Source organism: Tachypleus tridentatus, chromosome 13 (genome assembly GCF_004210375.1).
Source record: "Tachypleus tridentatus isolate NWPU-2018 chromosome 13, ASM421037v1, whole genome shotgun sequence".
Lineage (NCBI taxonomy): Eukaryota > Metazoa > Arthropoda > Merostomata > Xiphosura > Limulidae > Tachypleus > Tachypleus tridentatus.
The window spans coordinates 258662846-258683617 of record NC_134837.1 but is presented as its reverse complement, the minus strand read 5'-3'; the positions used below and the strand labels follow the sequence as shown (position 1 = coordinate 258683617).

General features: G+C 34.8%; 1 protein-coding gene across 1 annotated transcript in view; it reads right to left on the bottom strand.

The window, feature by feature from the left end:
- The window catches only part of LOC143236712 (semaphorin 5c-like), a 164880-nt gene that overhangs the window by 124869 nt on the left and 19239 nt on the right, over positions 1 to 20772 (bottom strand). The window contains exon 2 of the mRNA XM_076475142.1: positions 9902 to 10133. The gene's annotated coding sequence lies outside the window, so the exon portion shown is untranslated. The remainder of the gene's footprint in view (positions 1 to 9901; positions 10134 to 20772) is intronic.

The following is a 20772-nucleotide window of genomic DNA, read 5'->3' as shown; positions in this document are numbered from 1 at the left end:
ATAGTTATTAACACTGAAATCAACAAACCGCACGTGACAAACACAAATACGTATTGTCACTGAAATCAATAAATCACATGTGAAGAACACAGATACGTATTAGTATTGAAATCAACAAATCACATGTGAAGAACAGTATGCAGAATTGCACAAATACTATAATTAATGTCTCCGCCTTTACAGTTTGCAACGCTCCCGGGGACATTAATAAGGGACAATACGTTAAATTATTTTAGGTATATTTTACAAAGTCGGTCGTTATTTACAGGAACAATTCAATAGGCTTCCTTCATTTCTCTGTCAACTCCAGTTTTGGAACTGGTTTCAGTTCCTATGAGTATTACGTCATTAACAGAATGACATGTTGGTTGAAGTGTTGGTAACAGGAAGGTTCTTTTCGGTGTTAATAGAAAATGTACGGTTGTTGAAACACTCTAAAAGTCGTGTGGATCTGTCGTACATACTGGTGGTTGCATTTTTTACATCGTATGAGGTAAATGCTGTTGCGTGTTGTGTAAGTGATTTCTTTAGTAATTTTAAAGCATGCTTCGTCATATTTATCGGGAAACAATGAGTAAAAAATTTTAAGAACGTGCAGGTTAGACAAAGAGCTTTATTACGTAGATGATAACTATTCTGTGGTGGAATGTTATCCAATCTTGCATCGTCAAGGATGTGTTTCAGACTTCTGCTCTTCCGGAATGAGATAAAGAGAACTCCAGGAAATATTTATCTACGGCGATCACTCAGTTGTAATAAATAAAATTTTTTTTTTTTTGTTGTTCTTTTCAGAATATATGAAACGTTCCTCAGTTTAAAATGTCAGACAGCAACAAAAGTTACGTTTGGCTCTTTAGTGCCACACTAATTTATAAAGGGTTTTTACTCCGTGATGACGAGAAACCCCACTTGTAGAGAAAATTATATATTTAAAAACGGCTGGTATGGATAGAGAAAGCACTATGTAGAGGAGCAAACAACGTTTTAACCTTCGGTGAACCTGACGATGACCGAAGGTCGAAACGTTTTTCGCTCCTCTACTAATGTTTCTCTACCCATACCAGCCTTTTTTAAATATATATAAGGGTTTTTACTGATTTTGGCTAACTTTTCCAACTTATTTATCAGTCTCTATGTCTTTATATTCTCTTGGTAACTTGCTTTGTTTCATATTCTCAGTGTGTTTTCTCCATTTCAACCAACCCAAGATCCTGTCATTAATGTGCTTCTCATGAATAATAGAACCGGTTTGAAATCTGATAGAGAAACGAAAGAAGCGTATTAGTTTGTTGTAATTAAGCACAAATTAACACAGTGGGTTATCTATTCGGTGCCATCACAAGTATCGAAACCCTGTTTTTTAAGCGTTGTAAGTATACAAATACAACACTGAACAACTGGTGACAAATCGTGTTAAATTACAATAATAAATACTTTCCAATACAAATTGTCAATAAATCTATATCCTAGAATCGGTTATCTACTACTATTAAACAGTTCCCTGTCTGACTAATAAGTCTTACCCTTTTATTATAAGTCGTGTATATTATTTATATTTATCACTAATCTTTCTTAGCACTTATTACCTATTTGTTATTATTTTCCAAGTTCGTTTTTTTATATTTTTATTTTTATTTACTTAACATTTTCTTGTTAATAGAGCTTCTGAGCATAATTTTATTTTACTTTTTATTCACCTTATATCTGACATTCTCGCTTCCTGCCATACTGCCTAAAAATAAAATGAGTCACGTATGCAATAACCTTTTGAAAGTTAATAATGCACTTCCGGGTTGTCATAGTAGTTTACTGTTACGTCACCCCACATTTTCTTCTATTTCTTTTTAATTAAATATTCCCATTTTGCATTTAATGAAGAAATGTCTACCTTTAGAAAACACTCAGATCACGAGATTTCATATTTTTATTGAGATATTTATATTTGTTTAGAACTATCGCAATAGATGGCGCCATAAACTTTCTAATTGTTTACGTCTGTGAAAATTTGATTGACTATTTGATCATCAGGCGAACTTAGAATATTATACCTTATTTATAATTAATTTATTATACCCTAAAACTTATTTTTACAGGAAGTTTATTGGTGCTGCATCGTTTTTAGTTTATTCCTTATCTGTTTTCATTTAGAAACAGTAAATAAACTTGTTGGTGAAACGGATTAACTCCAGATTTTGAAACAATATGTATATATATATATACGTTTATGTACACTGAAAACTTAAAATATCTCTGCTAAGTCGATAGTAAATTCAACACATTTATTACACTTTATCAGATGTCATCAGTAAAACCGATGATTTCCAGTAATTATGACAAGTTCCAACTAAATGGGTTAACGAACGAACAACCCTGTTACATATATATTTCGCCTAATTTTCACTACGGACTCATTAATTAGGATTCTTTTTCCTAAATAGTTTTAACATAATTATTCGAGGGCTAATAAAATATATTCTTCTGCATATACAGTTGGTTTTACAGAATTTTCAGGCAGTGTTACATTCCTTTTCATACTATTATCCAAATCTTTTTAGTTTTCGTCCTAATAATCTAATGAGTACATAGATGGCAGGACAGTAGATGTCGAAATTAGGCTTAAATCTTTTATTTATTTAGTGAAACTTTTCTACAGCCAATGGCGTACTTTCGAATCTTGACTAGTTTCGTTTTCTTTTGTTCAATTTCTAAAGAATAAAATTACAATAATTAAATAGGATTGCGTGTTACTAATAATAATTCCACTGATCAATTTAACTAAATGTGATTCAAGCACGTCACAATATATCTGGTTGTACGTGAAAACTAATTTGCATGCTTTTCACACAGGTAAATTTGAGCTGTACCAGCCAGTGCTTCGAGTTGTAAACGTGGGGCCCTCCTACAGAATTAAACAACGAATCCTATATACATAACTTCGAAAGGCGTATGGGGGGGTAACATTAAAAGCCACAAATAAATCCTTTCACCTTCTAAAACAGTCGGATTGTTTTTTATGTTTGCTGTTAAGCACAAAGCTACACAAAGGGCTATTTGTGCTCTGCTCACCACGGGTATCGAAACCCGCTCTCTAGCGTTATAAGTCCGGAGACACAGCGCTGTGCAACTGATGGATGGGTAGATTTATAAACCCCAAACTTACCGCTAAGCCACCAAGAGACAAACATATTTGGTAAAGAAATATGGCACTTACCTAAATAAAATATGTTCGAAGAATACCTTGAATTACTATTTGTAAGTTGTTTTAACTAGTTTTAAAAACAATCAGCTGCATTATCCTCCTCAGTAAATACACTTTATCAATTATGTTTCAGTTAAGTAAGCTATTCCTTATAGTTGTTGTTGTTTTAAGAATATTAATAAAACTGGTTGGAAACTTTTATCTCACTCCATCAGTAACAAGAAGTTCTCGCTTGAATAATTTTTTTTAAAAAAACAGAGTCTAGAAAGTGAAAAACTTTATGACTGTTTGTTTCAGAATCTTTGCACAAAGATAAACTGATTTTAAAAAACCCAGTCTTATCAGTTTTTTAAGAACACGCTTAATTTTCATAAAAATCGACTCTTTGTGTAAAAGAAAAGATGCATTTACTTTCACTCTAGTGTTGACTACGTCCCTAAGAATAACTGCGCATATATACGACATAATGGATTATCTGCACTATCAACCGCAGGGATTCGAGCCCTGAATATTAGCGTGGGAAGTCGGCAAACTTCTTGCTGACCTACAAGGGGAACCCTTAATTTTAATTCATAGACTAAAGAAAAGGCAGGTAATTAACAGTACCTGACGCCAACCCTTGGGTTACTTTTATATAACCACGTGGACTAGCAGTCAACGTACCGAAATGCGAATCAGAGGGACCATAGCTCGCGTATCGTTGACGAAAAATTGTGCTCTGTACCTTCTATATTTGTGTGTACGATAAGAATCAAACTCCGATATTCGATCAGAGTGACCCAAGAATTGTCGGTGGACACTGTGTCCGAGTTGACTCGTCTTTAATATACAACTTCAGAGTTCAGGATGCAAAGGCCTTACGAATATCTGAAACAAACAAAGAAACTCATCCACTCGAATTACAGGATTATACCATTACTTTTTTAACACACATATTCTACAAGACGCGAACCATGAATCCTCAGATTTACAGTCCGGAAACGCTTATATTAGGACACTCCCGACCCAATCCTTTTAAAGCCTTTCTACTTACTTCTTGAATGGTGAAAAAATTCACAGTTAACGTACTGTTTTCTGTATCATAAGAAATATATTCTTAATGAATATAAAACGTGTTAGCAACATTTGCTTCAAGGTTACTATCGAAGATTAATTTCGGAACCAAGAAAGAATGTTTTAAATTAGTTTAAATATTATATTTTTAGCTGAACTGCAGATATAACTAAAGTAAGTTAACATCGTGCTGTTCTTTAATCACGAAATGTCCAACTAAGCCTTGCTCTATAATATTTTTCGCACAAAGAATGAACAGGTCAGTTTGTTTGTTGTTAGGTTTAAGCAAAGTACACCAGAAGCTATCTGTTCTCTTCCTACCACGGCGAATCAAACTCTGGATTTTTGCGTTGTAAGCCCGGAATCTTATGACTGGGTGGGGTGGGGGGTTCAAGGTGATAAAACACCAGTAAGTACTGCAGACGGTGCACGTAACTATATGGATTTCATAATTAAATGATCAGTAATTATGTTTTGGTTGATAAAAACACAAGACACGTTTTTAAAAAAAATATTTTGTCGATAAGAAATCACAACTCAAGAGGCACTGATTTGTCAAAAACAAAAGACAAACCTGAAAATGCAATTTTAATTGACTTTGTTTTAAAACTCCTAAAGAACTAATTAACATAATTACATGATCATTACATTATAACGCCCCCATGGTTAAAAGTTGTTGTCACCCCCCCTTTTGACCCGGAATAGCCAGGTGGCTGAGACACTCGACTCGTAATCCGAAGGTTGTGGGTTCGAATCCCCGTTGTACCAAACATGCTCACCCTTTCAGCTGTGGGGGCGTTATAATGTTGCAGGCAATCCCACTATTCGTTGGTAAAAGAGCTGGCGGTGGGTGGTGATGACTAGCTGTCTTTCCTCTAGTCTTACACTGCTAAATTAGGGACGGCTACCGCAGATAGCCCTCAAGTAGCTTTGTGCGAAATTCAAATCAAACCAAACCACACCGATAGGACACAGATAATTATGATTGAAAGCCACATTTCTCTCCTGAGATATAAGTTTAGGACACTGTGACAGTTCTTTGGTAACTCTTGAATGTTTAGTTTTAAACATACTGAATTACATTTCCTGCAGCGAATATGTTGAGATAATTCTTTTTTTTTTTTCTTTGGTTTAAAAGCTATTATAAAGAGTCGAAAAGCAAATGTCTGATTAAGTTTAAGATGCTCAGTTCTAGTTTCATCAGTAGTGAAGAAGCCTAATTAGGCTTGGGATTCCTAGACCTAGTTATCACAAACAGCGGAAGAAAAGAAGGCTAATTAGGCTTAGGATTCTTGGACCTAGTTATCACAAACAGCGGAAGAGAAAAAGCCTAATTAGGCTTAGGATTCCTGGACCTAGTTATCACAAACTGCGGGAGAAAAAGGCTAATTAGGCTAACGATTATCGGACCTCGTTATCACAAACAGCGAAAGATAAAAATCTTGATAAGATTAAGCTTTTCTTCCTTTCAATAATTTTATCACACCTGTGTACAAGGTTTAAACCAGGGGAAGGACGTATGAAACAAATGATAAAGTACCTATAATTCTACTTTCTACTTAACATTCAATTTTAAAGTTACTAATTATTCTACATTCTTAAAAGACGACAGATTGTGTTTTCCTTCCTTGGATATACACATAGTAACACGACATAGGGGCCATCTCATCACCTACGACAAGAAGTCTGTCGTTGTTTATGTACACATGTATGTTTGGAGCTAAGCACAAATTACACAATGGGCTACTTGTGCTCTACCCACCGCGGGTATTGAAACCCGGTTTTTAGCGGTGTGAGTCTAGAGTCATACGACTGCGCTACTGGGGAGCCGTTGTCTTATGAAAAGCCCACTATTTAACTACAACAAAATTGTGATGTACTGTATCTGGCTATCAAACAGTGAAAACTTCTAGTTGTTGAAAGTAAAGACACTAATTACTTATTTAACTTAATATACAAGTTTATTTCAAACCAGACACAGTTACACGCGTCCTGAGGTATGTAATAGTTTCTACCAATAATTCCTTAACTAGTTGTAAAACATGGAAGTATGGACTCCACTCTGAAGAAACACATTAAGTCAATAACAAGTTGTTGTTTTTCCTTTTACGGCAAAGCCACACTGGGCTATCTGCTGTGTCCACCGCGAGGAATTGAGTCTTGGATTTCAGCTTTATAAGCTCATATACTTACCGCTGTTCCGCCGGGGAAACTCAATAAGAGGGAATACATTTTGTTTTACCTCAACTTAAAATCAATAAAGGGAAGTTCCACGTGTTTGAAGCTTTGTCGTTGTTATTCCTTGTCAAAATGGATCACGGGAACGACAGACATCCGTGTTCGAAACTCACTTTATTGAGAGCTATTACATTTCTTATCTTGCTTGTTATTTTCATGCCGTTACATCCAGACACTTGGTCTATAATTTCCACTGGTTAAAGCTTCAGGGTTAACTTTTTGGGGTTATTAATGCTTGAGATTGATTTATGGCTAATGCTAGTTGGAAGTTTGTTAGCTCTTTACAAGTAGCGTAATAAAAGGAAACTGGTGCGCTCCGAAATCATTGCGTAAACTGAATTCAATAGTTCGGTGAAGTTCTAAATAACGTCGACACAATTTCAAAGCATTAAAACCAATGAAGCAACTTTTCTCTTGCAACGAAGCATTGAGAAGTTTATATTTTAAAATAAAATAACAACAAACAAACAAGAACAGGCTTACTGAAAACTTGTTCTACAGTTGTGAATATGACAGTTTATTACATTAAGTTAATTATCCACGTTATTTTAGATCTCCAAAATACAATTAATATAAAGGTGAAAGTAACTGACGTAACATTGAAATATCAGGTCATCCTAGAAGTAATGTCCGAAAATTTAATACAGAAAGTGCATCATCATTTCTGTCTTTAATGACTAAAATATATAGTAGAACATATATAAAAATGTTCGTACAAATAAAATAAACTAACCAAACTCCACGTTTTCAGATCATTAATCAAATCAACCCTTATGAAGATGGATATGTCTGAGGAGCACATTAGGCATATAATGCTTTATGACTTTAAAAAAGGCAATAGTGCAGCAGAAACTACATGAAACATTTAAGGTGTTTATGGAGCGGAGTCTCTCAATGAAAGTAAATATCAAAGGTGGTTTCAGAAGTTCAGATCAGGTGACTACAGCTTAAATGATGCGCCACGTTCAGGTTGTCCTGTTGAGTTTAATGATGACTTGCTGCTGGTTGCACTTGATGAAGATTGTGCTATAACAGTTGAAGAACTTGCACAGAAGCTTAATTCAACTCATTCAACAGTTCACCATCATCTGCAACAACTTGAAAAGGTGTAAAAACTTTGAAAATGGGTCCCCCAAGAGTTGACAGATGTCAACATTAGAGCAAGAGTGGACATTTGCACTTCTATGCACTCTCGTGAACGTAACTCACCTTTTTTGGACAGGTTAGTGACTGGAGATGAAAAATGGATATTTTATAAAAATGTTAAGCGCTGCAGACAATGGCTCAGTGCAGGTAAACTGACTACAGTGCAGCCCGAAATGAACCTCCACTCTAGGAAAGTCTTGTTAAGAATTTGGTGGGATATTGTTGGTGTGATTCACTTTGAGTTGCTGCCACTAACTGTAAAAATTACATCAGACTTCTATTGTCAATAGTTAGAGCTCTTGAATGTTGCACTGAAAGAAAAGTGGCCTGCTTTGATCAGTAGTATAGGTGTCGTGTTACAGCAGGATAATGCACAGCTCCATATATCAAGGATCACATCTGTAAAGATTGAAGAACTGGACTGGGAGAAACTTCCACATCCTCCTTATTCTCCAGACCTTGTCACATCTGATTATCATCTATTCTGAAGGTTGAAGAACTATATTAACAGAAAAGAGCTTGGAACTCATGAAGATGTCAAAACTACCCTCTCTACATTCTTTTCCTCCAAACCCCAAGAATTTTATAGAAGTGACATTCAGAAACTTGTGAATCATTATCAGGAAGTAATTGATAATAATGGGACATACATTATTGATTAAATAACATTAAAGTGTTTGAAATCCTTTCTCTTTTTCTGAATCTGATATCAAGGATGACCTGATATATCAAATATGGCGGGTTTTTGTAAAGTGATGTTTTTGTTATTTTTAAGAATATTCAACTAGCTCTGCTAGAACCAAGTTCCCAATTTATTCATCACCAGGAGAATCTACTATATTTAGTATTCTATTTTAAAATTATTTTTATAAATTAACTATGTTATTTTACTGAATTAACTATTTTAATTTCGTTTTACTAAATTTCATAGTTCATACAAAAGGTTTGTGAAAGTGCCAATCAATCGTGTTAAAATAGGTAGTATAGAACGAAATTTTTACAAACGCATGACGTCACAAAGTTTGAGCTTTAAACATTCAGTTCACATGAATGACGCAAAATTATTTATTTAATACAATATTTTTTTAAACACAAAAATAGTCAAATTTCTACAGCTTTGTAGAGTTCAGAATCGTAATCAATTATTTCAACAATTTCATCCACTGGTGGATCGATAACAAGTCTTCGAATTTACATCACTAAAAAAAGACGTTCGATTCCCGCCAGTAGACACGACAGATAGCATAATGTGGCTTTTCGATAAGAAAAAAACACATTCAGATTTTTGTCATCACACATGCACTTTACCTTATCCATTTGAATATATCATCTTATTGCTGTTTTATCTTAATGTATGCGATGGATCAGTAGCGATGTTATGTAAAAATACCAGTCCGTTTTATACGTATGTGAATATACCTGTTTCAATAATATTAAACACCAAACACAACACAAAATTCCCATTTGACTTATCAGAAATATTTGAGTTTAAAATTAGTACTTACTGCTAGTAGACAACAGAACATACCAAAATAATGTAGCCTTTACAATACTCGTTACAGAAAAATAAAACGTACTTGCTTCGGGGATGCATCTATCATTTCTCACCAAACCTGGCATGTATGCCCTCTCCCGCTAGAAGCCTCCATATCTTCTGCATACGTTGAACAGATACGATAGCTCGTTATAATATAGCGAATATATATTTATTCCTTTCGTTAAGACTTAGAAGTTTATAAGTGGAATAAATGAGACATAAATTTCTCAGTCGTATTTTTTGCTTCTTTAATAGTTTCTACCTAAATTTAAATCCGAGAGAGCCATCGCCAAAACGATTATAACTGGTAATAACTACTGAGTTAAATAGGTCGAAAGTTACTTACTTGGGGAATTAATTCAGTTAAGCCTATCTAATGATTTAGGCTTAAGGGTATTTCTAAAATACAGCTAATTTCAAGATAGGGGTTAGAACTTAGCTCATTAACCTTAAGTTAAGTATCATCATTTTGTTATATCTTTTTCATATTTATTATTATTTCAGTTACCTTTTTATATATATTTCATATTCATTTCTATTGGTCTCTAAGCAACAATTCCATAATTTCACGTTATGTAGTCAAAACCTTTCCACCAAAACGTCCCTTAGTAGTACGCATATTAATCATATATTTTTACACGCTAAGATGTTTTATGCGAGAGAAAACGTTAAAAGATAATTTATGCACATAAAAACAAAATTTAGGGTTAGCATATTTAATTACTTACCATTTTCGAAATACTGATGCTTGTTGTTATTAGGCTTAAATGTAAAAAAAACACAAAAAACACAATTTGAGAGAAAAATGTATCCAAGTTTTACAGTTTCAGGTATTATATCCCTCCAGTAGATTAATTTCTTTCACCACTAGAGGGCAGAGACAATGATATTTAAATTTCTCTCGACACTTCAACTTTTCCCCACAAGTATGTTTTTAGTGGTTTTCCGTATTTTCATAAGCTGGAAAAATGAAAGAGGATATTTTTAGCATAATTGTAAGAAAATGATGAAAACAAAAGTATACATATTTAACAAGTATTAGATAACCAGTTTAAAACAGATTTCTACACAGCACTCTACAATGTTACTGAATTAATCTAGAAACAAACACCAAAACAAGAATATGCTTAAGTGTAAAAACTATGATTTTAGTTGTTTCGTTGATTAATTATTGCAAAAGCAATACATACTATTCTGTGTGACTTTCAGAAAGAGAGATTTTTGAAATAATGTAAAACAAAATGTTAGTGGACAGTATCAAGTAAACTGGCTACTTGGATACTGGTACAAACAGTTTCAATTTATTAAGAAGGCCTGGCATGGCCTAATGGTTGGAGCGCTTGACTCGCACTTTGAGAATCGGGGTTTCGAATTCTTCTTACAGTACATGCACGCCCTTTCAGGCTTAGGGGTGTTATAAATTGACGATTAATCCAAATATTCGTTGGTAAAAGAGTAATCCAAGACTTGCCTGTGGGTGTTGATAACTAGATAAATTAGGGACAGCTAACGTGTAGCTTAGCGGGAAATTCAAAAACGATCCAAGAAGGAATGCAATGACACCATTTCTGCGGGCTCTAGAAACACGAATAAACTAAAGTGCAGTTGTATACCTTGTGAAAAAGTTTAGACGAGGTAGGTTAGGGTTAGGAAGCTTTGTTGTTGTATATCTTCTGAAAAAAGCTACTTTGTTCACAGTATAATCATCTTGAATATTAAAGAGTGATATCAAAATGGCTGACGTCAGTACTTCCGAGAAGCAAGCCTGTGATTTATTTACGTCAGTATTACTGTTACGTAATTGTGGTTGAAACATTGAGCTAATTATATTTATTAAAGTGTAAAACAAATATTTTGCTATAATACGATTGGAGAGTTAGAGCAGTACATTCTTAAATAATACGCCTGCATAGTGATTGGAAAAATTATGTTTCTACCTGCTTATCATTAATCAAGTATTTTAAAGGTTTGAATATGGAGTTCGGTTGTTGTGGTGCGTGTGTGTATTGCTATCACATATAGATCATTACGAATCATTATAATTAACAACAAGAAACGATCGAGTTTTCTGTTCAAAAAGACATTTGGAACTTTATTGAAGTATCTAAAGTTTGTTAACAGATGGCGCTACACTTTGAGCGTCAGTTGTTTGGGTTTTTGAATTTCACGCAAAGCTAAACGAGGACTATCTGCGTTAGCCATTCCTACTTTAATAGTGTAAGACTAGAGGAAAGGCAGCTAGTCATCACCACTGGACTACTCTTTTACCAACGAATAGTGGAATTGACCGTCACATTATAATGCCCAGAGGGCTGAAAGGGGGAAGGATGTTTGGTGCGACCGGGATTCGAACCCACGACTGTCAGATTAGGAGTCGAATGCCTAAACCCACGTGGCCATGCCGGGCCTGCTTGTTTTGTATATAAATGATCAGCTTATAGTAACAATGTAAATATGTAATATTATAATATAAATATTATAATTATAATATTGTATTTTTACTGAGAGATTTCTTGGCGTTTGGCGAGCCGGTACAGAAACTGCCGAACTATAAACATGGGTGAGAACACTAGAAGTTTCTAAAATTAAATAGCAAACAAACATCAAAAACGTTGACAAACATGTCTTCTCTGTCAATTATTGAGCTCGTTTTTGAAAGACCTGGCCTGCTTAACTGGATTCATATAATTAATGTATCGGAAGGTTTCAATTCTTGTAGCATTTGAGCAGTGTCTGAATATCAGAAACCATTTATTTATTGTTAATTTAACTATTTTGATTTTAAACAAAAGTTCAGTTGTTCCAATGGACGAAAGAGCTGTGACGTCATCCTAAGAAGTTAAGTTGCTTTAGCTAAAAAACAAAACAAAACAAACGTTGTAAGCGTCTGATATAGTTAGAGATTCCATTAGGTTTCTAGCATACCCCGTAGTTACAATTAAATTCTAGAACTTGTTAATTTACTTTTTGTTGTTATTATTAATGCCTAATGTTACTCATAATATGTTTTATTATGAAATAAAATTATTTCATGTACGATGAAATAATACAGAAATGGCTAATTAAGTTTGTTTGTTTGAAAATAAGCACAAAGTTAGATAATGGGCTATCTTTTCTCTACCCACTACGTGTATCGAAGCTCGGTTTCTAACATTCTAAGTCTGTAAACATGCCGCTTTAGTGCTAGGTGGGGCTAGTTACGAAAAACTCCTCGTGCTCGTCTTTGTTCCTTCAGCCAGTTGTTGTCGCTGTAGATATAACTACATTCATTTACAAAAGATTTCATGCGAAGTCTGTCGGTAGTCTTTGTAAGTAGCACAAGTGAGTTTCGTCAGTTGTGATGGAACCTACTGGCTCCTGTAGAAATACGCTCCGTCATACTCTGTGTTCTTTAAATCTGTATTTATTATCAGTAATAGATCCAGAATTATATTCAAATTAATAGATATCGGAGAACCCGAGGAAAGTTTCCCTACTCTGAAAAGCTTTGTTTGTTTGTTTATTTTTTTGAATTTCTCACAAAGCTACTCGAGGGCTATCTGTGCTAGCCGTCCCTAATTTATCAGTGTAAGACTATAGGGAAGACAGCTAGTCATCACCACCCACCGCCAACTCTTGGGCTACTCTTTTACCAACGAATAGTGGGATTGACCGTCACATTATAACCCGCGACCCTCAGATTACGAGTCACACGCCTTAACACGCTTGGCCATCTCTGAAAAGTTAAAGACGTTTTTTGACATTTGAAATCTACGTCCAGTTCATGGCATTTTCTATTGACTTTATTTACAGCCACTCCCGCTAGCAAATTAGCAATAAGAAATTCAAACGACCAATGCTTTCTGATACGAGCAAGAAAATATTTTCTTGATTTGTGGAGCTAACTTCGAATTATGATCTCGAAGGGATCCACGAAATTACGTCATACCGCGTGCCTTTTACCGAGAGAAGGTTGGAAGTTTAATGGCCATAAAGTCGATAAGGACTCCTTGAAAGACGTGTGGTGGGTTTTAAGTCGATTATAATATTTTTTATTGTCATCTCCAACGTTTCACATATTACACATAGAGAACTAACCGTTTCACAGAAGAGTACGAAAGTAAATAATCCCAGTAAACAAATATATTTTTACCCTCCTGCACCGCTATTTTTCTTTATATTTCGATTTGATGTTTTACTGTTAATTTCCATTATGCTTTGGGTGTGTGTTTTCAAATAACAAAGCCGCACCGGGCTATCTGCTGAGTCCACCGAGGGGAATCGAACCCCTACCCATTATGCTTTTTGCATTTTAAAAGAGAATGGTAGTGCAGACCTCTGGATTAATTTCTAACTGTAAATAAAATAGCTGCTTCCAGTTTAGTTATTATTTTGACATTCTGAAGTATTTCTTTATTTATTATATTTTATTTTTTTGGGGTTTGTTGTTTTATTATTAATGAGATATTCTGGAGTAATAGTGTATTTTAAGGAAAATATTTGAATCATGTTACATATTGAAATTATCAACTTAATAAAAAAAATTGTTACACTGGGATACGTCGTAAGCAACGTATATAGATCTAACGAAAATTGTGCACTGTATGTAACACAATCGCTCGTGCACTTGTATTGAAAAAGCCAAGAAGTCCCATTGTTGCTGGCGAAAGCTCTTCGTGTGTTCAAATAAGGAACACATTTTACAAAGCATCTTGTATGGTTTGGACGCTCGACTCACAATGTGAGGGGCGCTAGTTCAAATCCCCGTCACCGAAATTATTCCCCCTTTTGAAATGATTAATATCCGATTTCTCCTTATTTGATTGAATTTTAAAGAGTATATATATTTCACGTGCTTTTTTTTCTATCATTTTCAGTTCTGTCAGTTCTCAAGCCTTATTACTGACACTTAAATAAACTGTTAAGTTTTAAATAACTTCAGTTTGAGTGTTTCACAGTGTGTAAATAATGGCTAGGATCACGAGGATACTTCAGACTGTTTCGTGCACTAATTTCTAACGAAACGTCAGTTAATGTAAGTCACACCAATGTTATGAACATGTACACGTATTCGCCGATCATAACCCTAAGTGTAATAAAGAAATTAAATGTAGACATTTTGGAAACTCCTGTAATAAATGGATCGGGTGTGGCCAAGGGGTTAGCGTGCCTGAACTGTGAATTTGAGGATTTACATTTCGCATAAAAAATGCATTTTCACACCTTGGGACTGTGGATGCACTATAAGAGTGAAGGGAAAATCTACTGTTCAGTCAAATAAGAATAGCCGAAATGTTGGCGAAGGGCATTTTTGTCTGCCTTCCTTTTTTTTCTCTAGTTCATCAGCTCAAAATCAAAAGTGGATGTGTACACATAGCCCTTGTGTATCTATCTCTTCGCAAATATACTAAAGAAATCTTAAAATAAATAACGCTGCCTCATTGGTTAAGCCTTATAGCATAGAAAGGTATGAAATCCACCTACAGTCACCGAGTATTGGGTCAATGACCCAACAGTGGGCGACCTCCTTCCACCATGGCTCCTCCTTCTCTTAGCCTACAGACCCAGAAAATTTGTGACGTCACACCAGAGAGGTGGAGGCTCAAAAAAAAAAAAAAAGAAAGGTCGTTGGCAGGCGCTTACATTACGCAACTATTCCGTTATCGCATTGGTTTACTCTAGTAACATCACACAACAGTTCCTATATTGTATTGGATTACTCCAGTAACACCACACAACTGTCCCGTCATGGTATTGGTTTACTCTAGTAACATCACACAACTGTCCCGTTATTGTATTGGTTTCCTCTAGTAACATCACACAACAGTTCCTTTATTGTATTGGATTACTCCAGTAACACCACACAACTGTCCCGTCGTGGTATTGGTTTACTCTAGTAACACCACACAACTGTCCCGTCATGGTATTGGTTTACTCCAGTAACACCACACAACTGTCCTGTCAGGGTATTGGTTTACTCTAGTAACACCACACAACTGTCCTGTCAGGGTATTGGTTTACTCTAGTAACACCACACAACTGTCCCGTCATGGTATTGGTTTACTCTAGTAACATCACACAACTGTCCCGTCATGGTATTGGTTTACTCTAGTAACATCACACAACTGTCCTGTCAGGGTATTGGTTTCTTACATGTCTCTTGTCAGGAACTATTTGTTATCCGAGAGGGTTGTTGTTGTTTAAAATTAAGCACAAAGCTACTCATTGGGCTACTTGTACTTTGCCCACCACGGGTATCGAAACCCGATTTTTAGCGTTGTAAATCCGCAGACATACCGCTGAGCCACTGGGGGACATCCGAGAGGAACGGTTTATTTTGAAAATTCTTGTATTTTACTATTATGTGTTGTTTTTTTTTAAAGAAATACATTTTATGATTACGTTTTGTACTTTTTCTATAGAACACTAAAACTGGTACGTCCAAACTAACTCTCATTTATCGTCTAGATCTTCCAAACATTGTTAGAAACACACACGAAATGTGAAATATTCGTAGAACGTCGTGGTTTATATTAGCCATGTGAATTTTCCCGCTAATAACGATATAACTGAAAAATGTAATGTATTAGTTAGTTAATAGTAGTTGTAGGATAAAAAATGTAACATTTTAGTTAGTTGATGGTTGTAGGTTAAAAAAATGTAACGTGTTAGTTAGTTGATGGCAGTAGGTTACATGTTTCTCGATGATAGTAGGTTAAAATGGTTAAACAGTAGGTAATGTTTCTCGTGTAATAGGTTAAAATGTAATGACAGTAGGTTAACATGTAACACGTTAGTTGATGGCAGTAGGTAAGAACGTAACGTGTTAGTTGATAATAGTCGGTTAAAATGTAAAGTGTAAGTTGATGACAGTAGTTTAAAATGTAAAGTGTAAGTTGATGACAGTAGGTTAAAATGTAACATATTAGATAAAGGGTAAATAAAGTGATATATTTAAATTGTTTTCTGGTATATTAAGGACATTTACAACAAATTAAGGCACCTTCTGACTCGATGTAAGAGTACAAAATGTCCAAAATGTTAACCTTTTTTTATTTTAGAAATAATACAATATTGCATTTTTTATAAAGTGTCCCAGTTTTCTGATTTTGCATAGAAAGTGGCGTGGCTATACGTTGAACAAGCCACTACAGAAAACTTGTGAGTTTAAGCAAATAGAAATATAAAAATACGTCATTATATGTTATCCAAACTACATCCACTATATCTACTGCCGACGAGGCCTTTCATCAATACAAGGGCTCATCAAACCATATTAAATGAGACGCTTTGAACATTCAGAACGTATAAAACCAACTAATTTCATATCGTTTTATCAGTTACAGCAATATTATTATCTACTGAACACTAACATACGACATTTAAATGATTTCTTAGACTCAAGTTCAATAACTAATGTCTAACAGTGTTTCATGACGCAATAGACGAGCTAAAGTAATATTATTACATCCTTAATAAATATATTATTTATGTATTTGAATGTTAATGGCTCGGCATGGCCAGGAGGTTAAAGCAGTCGTAATCTGAGGGCCACGGGTCAAATCCCCGTCGCACCAAACATACTCGCCCTTTCAGCCGTGAGAGCATTGTATAAAATGGCGCTTAATCCCACTGTTCGTTGGTAAAGAGTAGCCCAAGAGTTGGCAGTTGATGTTGATGACTAGCTGCCTTACACTGCTAAATTCGGGACGGTTAGCGCAGATAGCCCTCGTGGAATTTTGCGCGAAATTCAAAAACAGATAAAACAAACAAAATCAATTGAACATTAATAAATGAAACCGTAGGTTATTGTACAAGGACAAGACAAATCGTATATGCAGTCAGAGTATGGAAGTGGTTACTGGTTATAAATTTTACATTGATGGACACTGAAGGTCATTATCTCCAAAACGGGACATTTTTCGCATCCACTATGGAGGGCAACGGGAGAGGCCGCTCGAAAACAAGACTGTCCCTTCGAAATCACGACATGTTGTCACATGAGCTTAAGAGGACTTAAGAGTTGGCGCAGATAGCCTAGTTGCTTTGCGCCATAAAACGCCAAACCAACCAATCAACCAACTTGAGAGGTTTGTTATCTTAACCCTAAATTTAACCTTCAAATTAAAGTTAAAAGTTCAACTGGTCCGACAAAAGTCCCCTTTAGCACAAAACGAAGAAACGCCAAGAATAAACCCTTAACTTGTTTTTATACATTTCACTGCTGGTAGGGTCCACAAACGACATCGTATGGATAATTTCTTTTATATTTTTAAATATTAAAACACGTAATATGAAGAAATTTCCAAAAACATTGGGTGAAATCGATCATTCTCAACGTAAATTACACCGAGAATTCAAACAGTAATTACTGGGATTAATTGTAATATTAATATTTATTTCCTTTAATTATTTTTGGCATCACCAATAATATTAGGGACCAATAAAGACCAATAAATTTTGGATTATAAATAATGTATTTAAAAGTAAATCGATTCTTCTAGGGTTAAAATATGAAGATTTTTAGTGGTAGATGTGGCGATGTTGGTAAAGCCGTGATCCAAATTGTATCGATATATCATCCTATACGATTTATGTATTTTCATGAAATTTTAATAAACATTATAAGTCTTTTGCAGAAAAGGAATTTCTAATAAATAACTTTTTACTAAAAATTAATTATTTAATAAAGGAAGGTGAGTAATGAGTGTTACATGTTGTCTTAATGTCTTTTATCAGAAATATTACATGCAATGCAACATAACGAACTAACAATAACAAAATACTTGGACAGATAATATTTTATTTGTTTTACTATTCTTACTGGCTGTCATTTAGTTGATCAAACTTGAGAATTTGAGAAAACTGTGAACTATGGAGGACTTAAATAAGACAATGTTAGTAATATAGATAATAAATTACAGACAAGACTGTTGAACTTTGTAACAAATCGTTGGTAAAACTTGTGCATCAGAGCCACACAAGGACTATCTGCGCTATCTGTCCCTAATTTGGCAGTGTAAGACTAAAGAGAGGGCAGCTAGTTATTATCACCCACTGTCAACTCTTGAACTACTCTTTTACCAACGAATAGTGGGATTGGCCGTCACATTATAACGCTCCGACGGCTGAAAGAAAGGGCGAACATATCTAGTGTGACGGGGATTCAAACCTGGGATCTTTAAGTTACGAGTCAAGCGCCATAACAACCTGTCCAGGTACATATCGTACTGACTACTATCTATGATGATAAACATAGCCGCCCCTAGTTTTTAGTTCACTAGAAAATTATGATGTATTAAGTTAAAGAGAGCCCCGCCCCCTACCTTCAGTTCGACGTCGCACCCAGGTCGCAACTTTCAGCAAATCGTAAGGTTATTTATTCGTGTAAAAGATACAAGTTTATACGGCCTCGTAGCTGTACCTGGTCGTATGTTACTTTTTTTTTTACGAACAGGTTTCATTCTATGATAAACACGATCATGAATATTATTTACACATACAAGCGAAAGTAAACCTACTGCAGCTGCGTACTAAGTGTGTACAACATCTGCAGCTGCGTACTAAGTGTGTACAACATCGGCCATTCTGGAGCTGGTACAGTTAAACGTTTCGTACAAGTGAGGTGCATGTTCTCCTACAAGTGTCGTGACCAGGATTTGAGAAAGAGAGGTGGTCATCAGAGGACTGACTTAAAGAACAAAACATAAAAACCTCCTTGACGTTCCAAAACAAAGAAAAACCATTACACAAGCAATCCTTTCAAAGTGTCTTTGTTTTCTGTTTGAATTTAGTCCTAAATGGATATACAAATGAAAAAACAAAGAGAAAGCAAAACAAACACAGTAGTTTAAGATGTCTTTCGATAGAACTCAGTGAGTAAATATGTTCCTGACATTTTCAGAATACAGTAAAACCTGTCTGAGGTGGAATCGCACGGGACCGAGTAAAATTTCCTGCTTAAGCAGGTTTTCTGGCTCAGACAGTGAACATGCATTTCCTTAATTGTACATAATTTTTGAGTGGAACGTTATACTTGCTTGACTCGAGGGAAGTAAGACGTTTGTTAATAAAGTTATTATACTGTTTATGCTATATTTATTAAAATAAGAACAAAATAGACATTCAAAATATACATAAGTACACAAAATCTTAAACAAATTTATTTTAAGAAAGTGTCCAATTTCAACTGTTTCGTTTTTTTAATGGACTTTCTCGTGCGGTTAAAAGAGAACGCCAATTCTACGGCCTTTTCGTGAAGTTCATTTTCCCCATTCATTTTTTCATACAATTTAAATTGATAGTTTTAATATAACTTAACACTGGCGATGAAGTAGGAATTTCTATTTCCTCACTATCTTTTCCATTTTCTTCGTCTTCTGAATCTCTTACACTTTTACCATCTTGAGATTCTGTTATAGATTTTAAATCAATTTCATTAGTTTCTGTTAAAACATTTTTGACAACGTTCACATAACTTTCCACGTTCACAGAATCATCTACATCAATCTTCTTAATCAGAGTTTGGATTTCACTAGAATCATCACAACAAACAAATTATCCACAACCTCAGCCATTATCAAGAATAAATCAACAGTTTCGAAAGCTCTTTATTAAGCATTTATCTTTAACGCATCTGACTGAATGACTTAAAAAATACAATTGCATCTAACACATCAATTTTTATGGTCATTTAAAATGTTTTCTTATAGTCGTCCATGTTTGTAATAATATGTTGAAGCATCAGTTTTCTGTATTTCAATTTTATACACTGTATAATTCCATTATCTAGTGGCTGTAGAACTGATGTTGTACATGGAGGTAGAAAGACTAAACGAACATTTGAAAGCCGAACTTTTGGGTGACAAGTTGTATTATCTAGGAAAAGTAGAATATTCATATTTTCTTGTTCCATTCTTTTGTTTAATTTGTTCAAAAATTCCTCGAATATAACACTTGTCATCCATGCCTTATTATTAGTTTTCCATTCCACAGAAAGTTGATTGTTCCTTAAATGTTTGAAACAGCGCGGATTTTCACTTTTACCTCTTACCCATGGTTCCTCTAGTTTTCCGTCAGCAAAAGCGACCAAACGTACAGTTAATCGATCTTTTGTATAGCGACCTCTGGAATAATGACGGCAGAAAAAAGAACAGAATATATTTAACCAATACTTACTGTAACAAAATGTCCGAGAATTTATTAACATTTAAACAAATTATTAATTAAACAAGAATTTGTTAATAGTTAAAGAAATTATTAATTAAATAAGAAATTAATATTTAATCAAAAAACATTTTTCCGCTTTACTCAGATTCTAATCCTACTTGTTGATAGATGAGGTCGGTGAAATACAGTTTTCCGTCGGCGTTATGCAGGTTCCGCCATATAGAGAGCCTTTTATAAAAGAAGTCTGAAGATAATGCTATAAAATATTGATTTTTCCGGCTTATATAGGTTTCCACCTTATGCACATTCCGGCTTAGACAGATTTTAGTGTATTTAGTTTGTTTGTTGTTAAAAAACAAAGCTACACAATGGGCTATCTGTGCTGTATTCACCACTAGTATCAAAACTCGAATTTCAGCATTGTAAGCTTGCAGGTTTCCTGTTCAGCCGC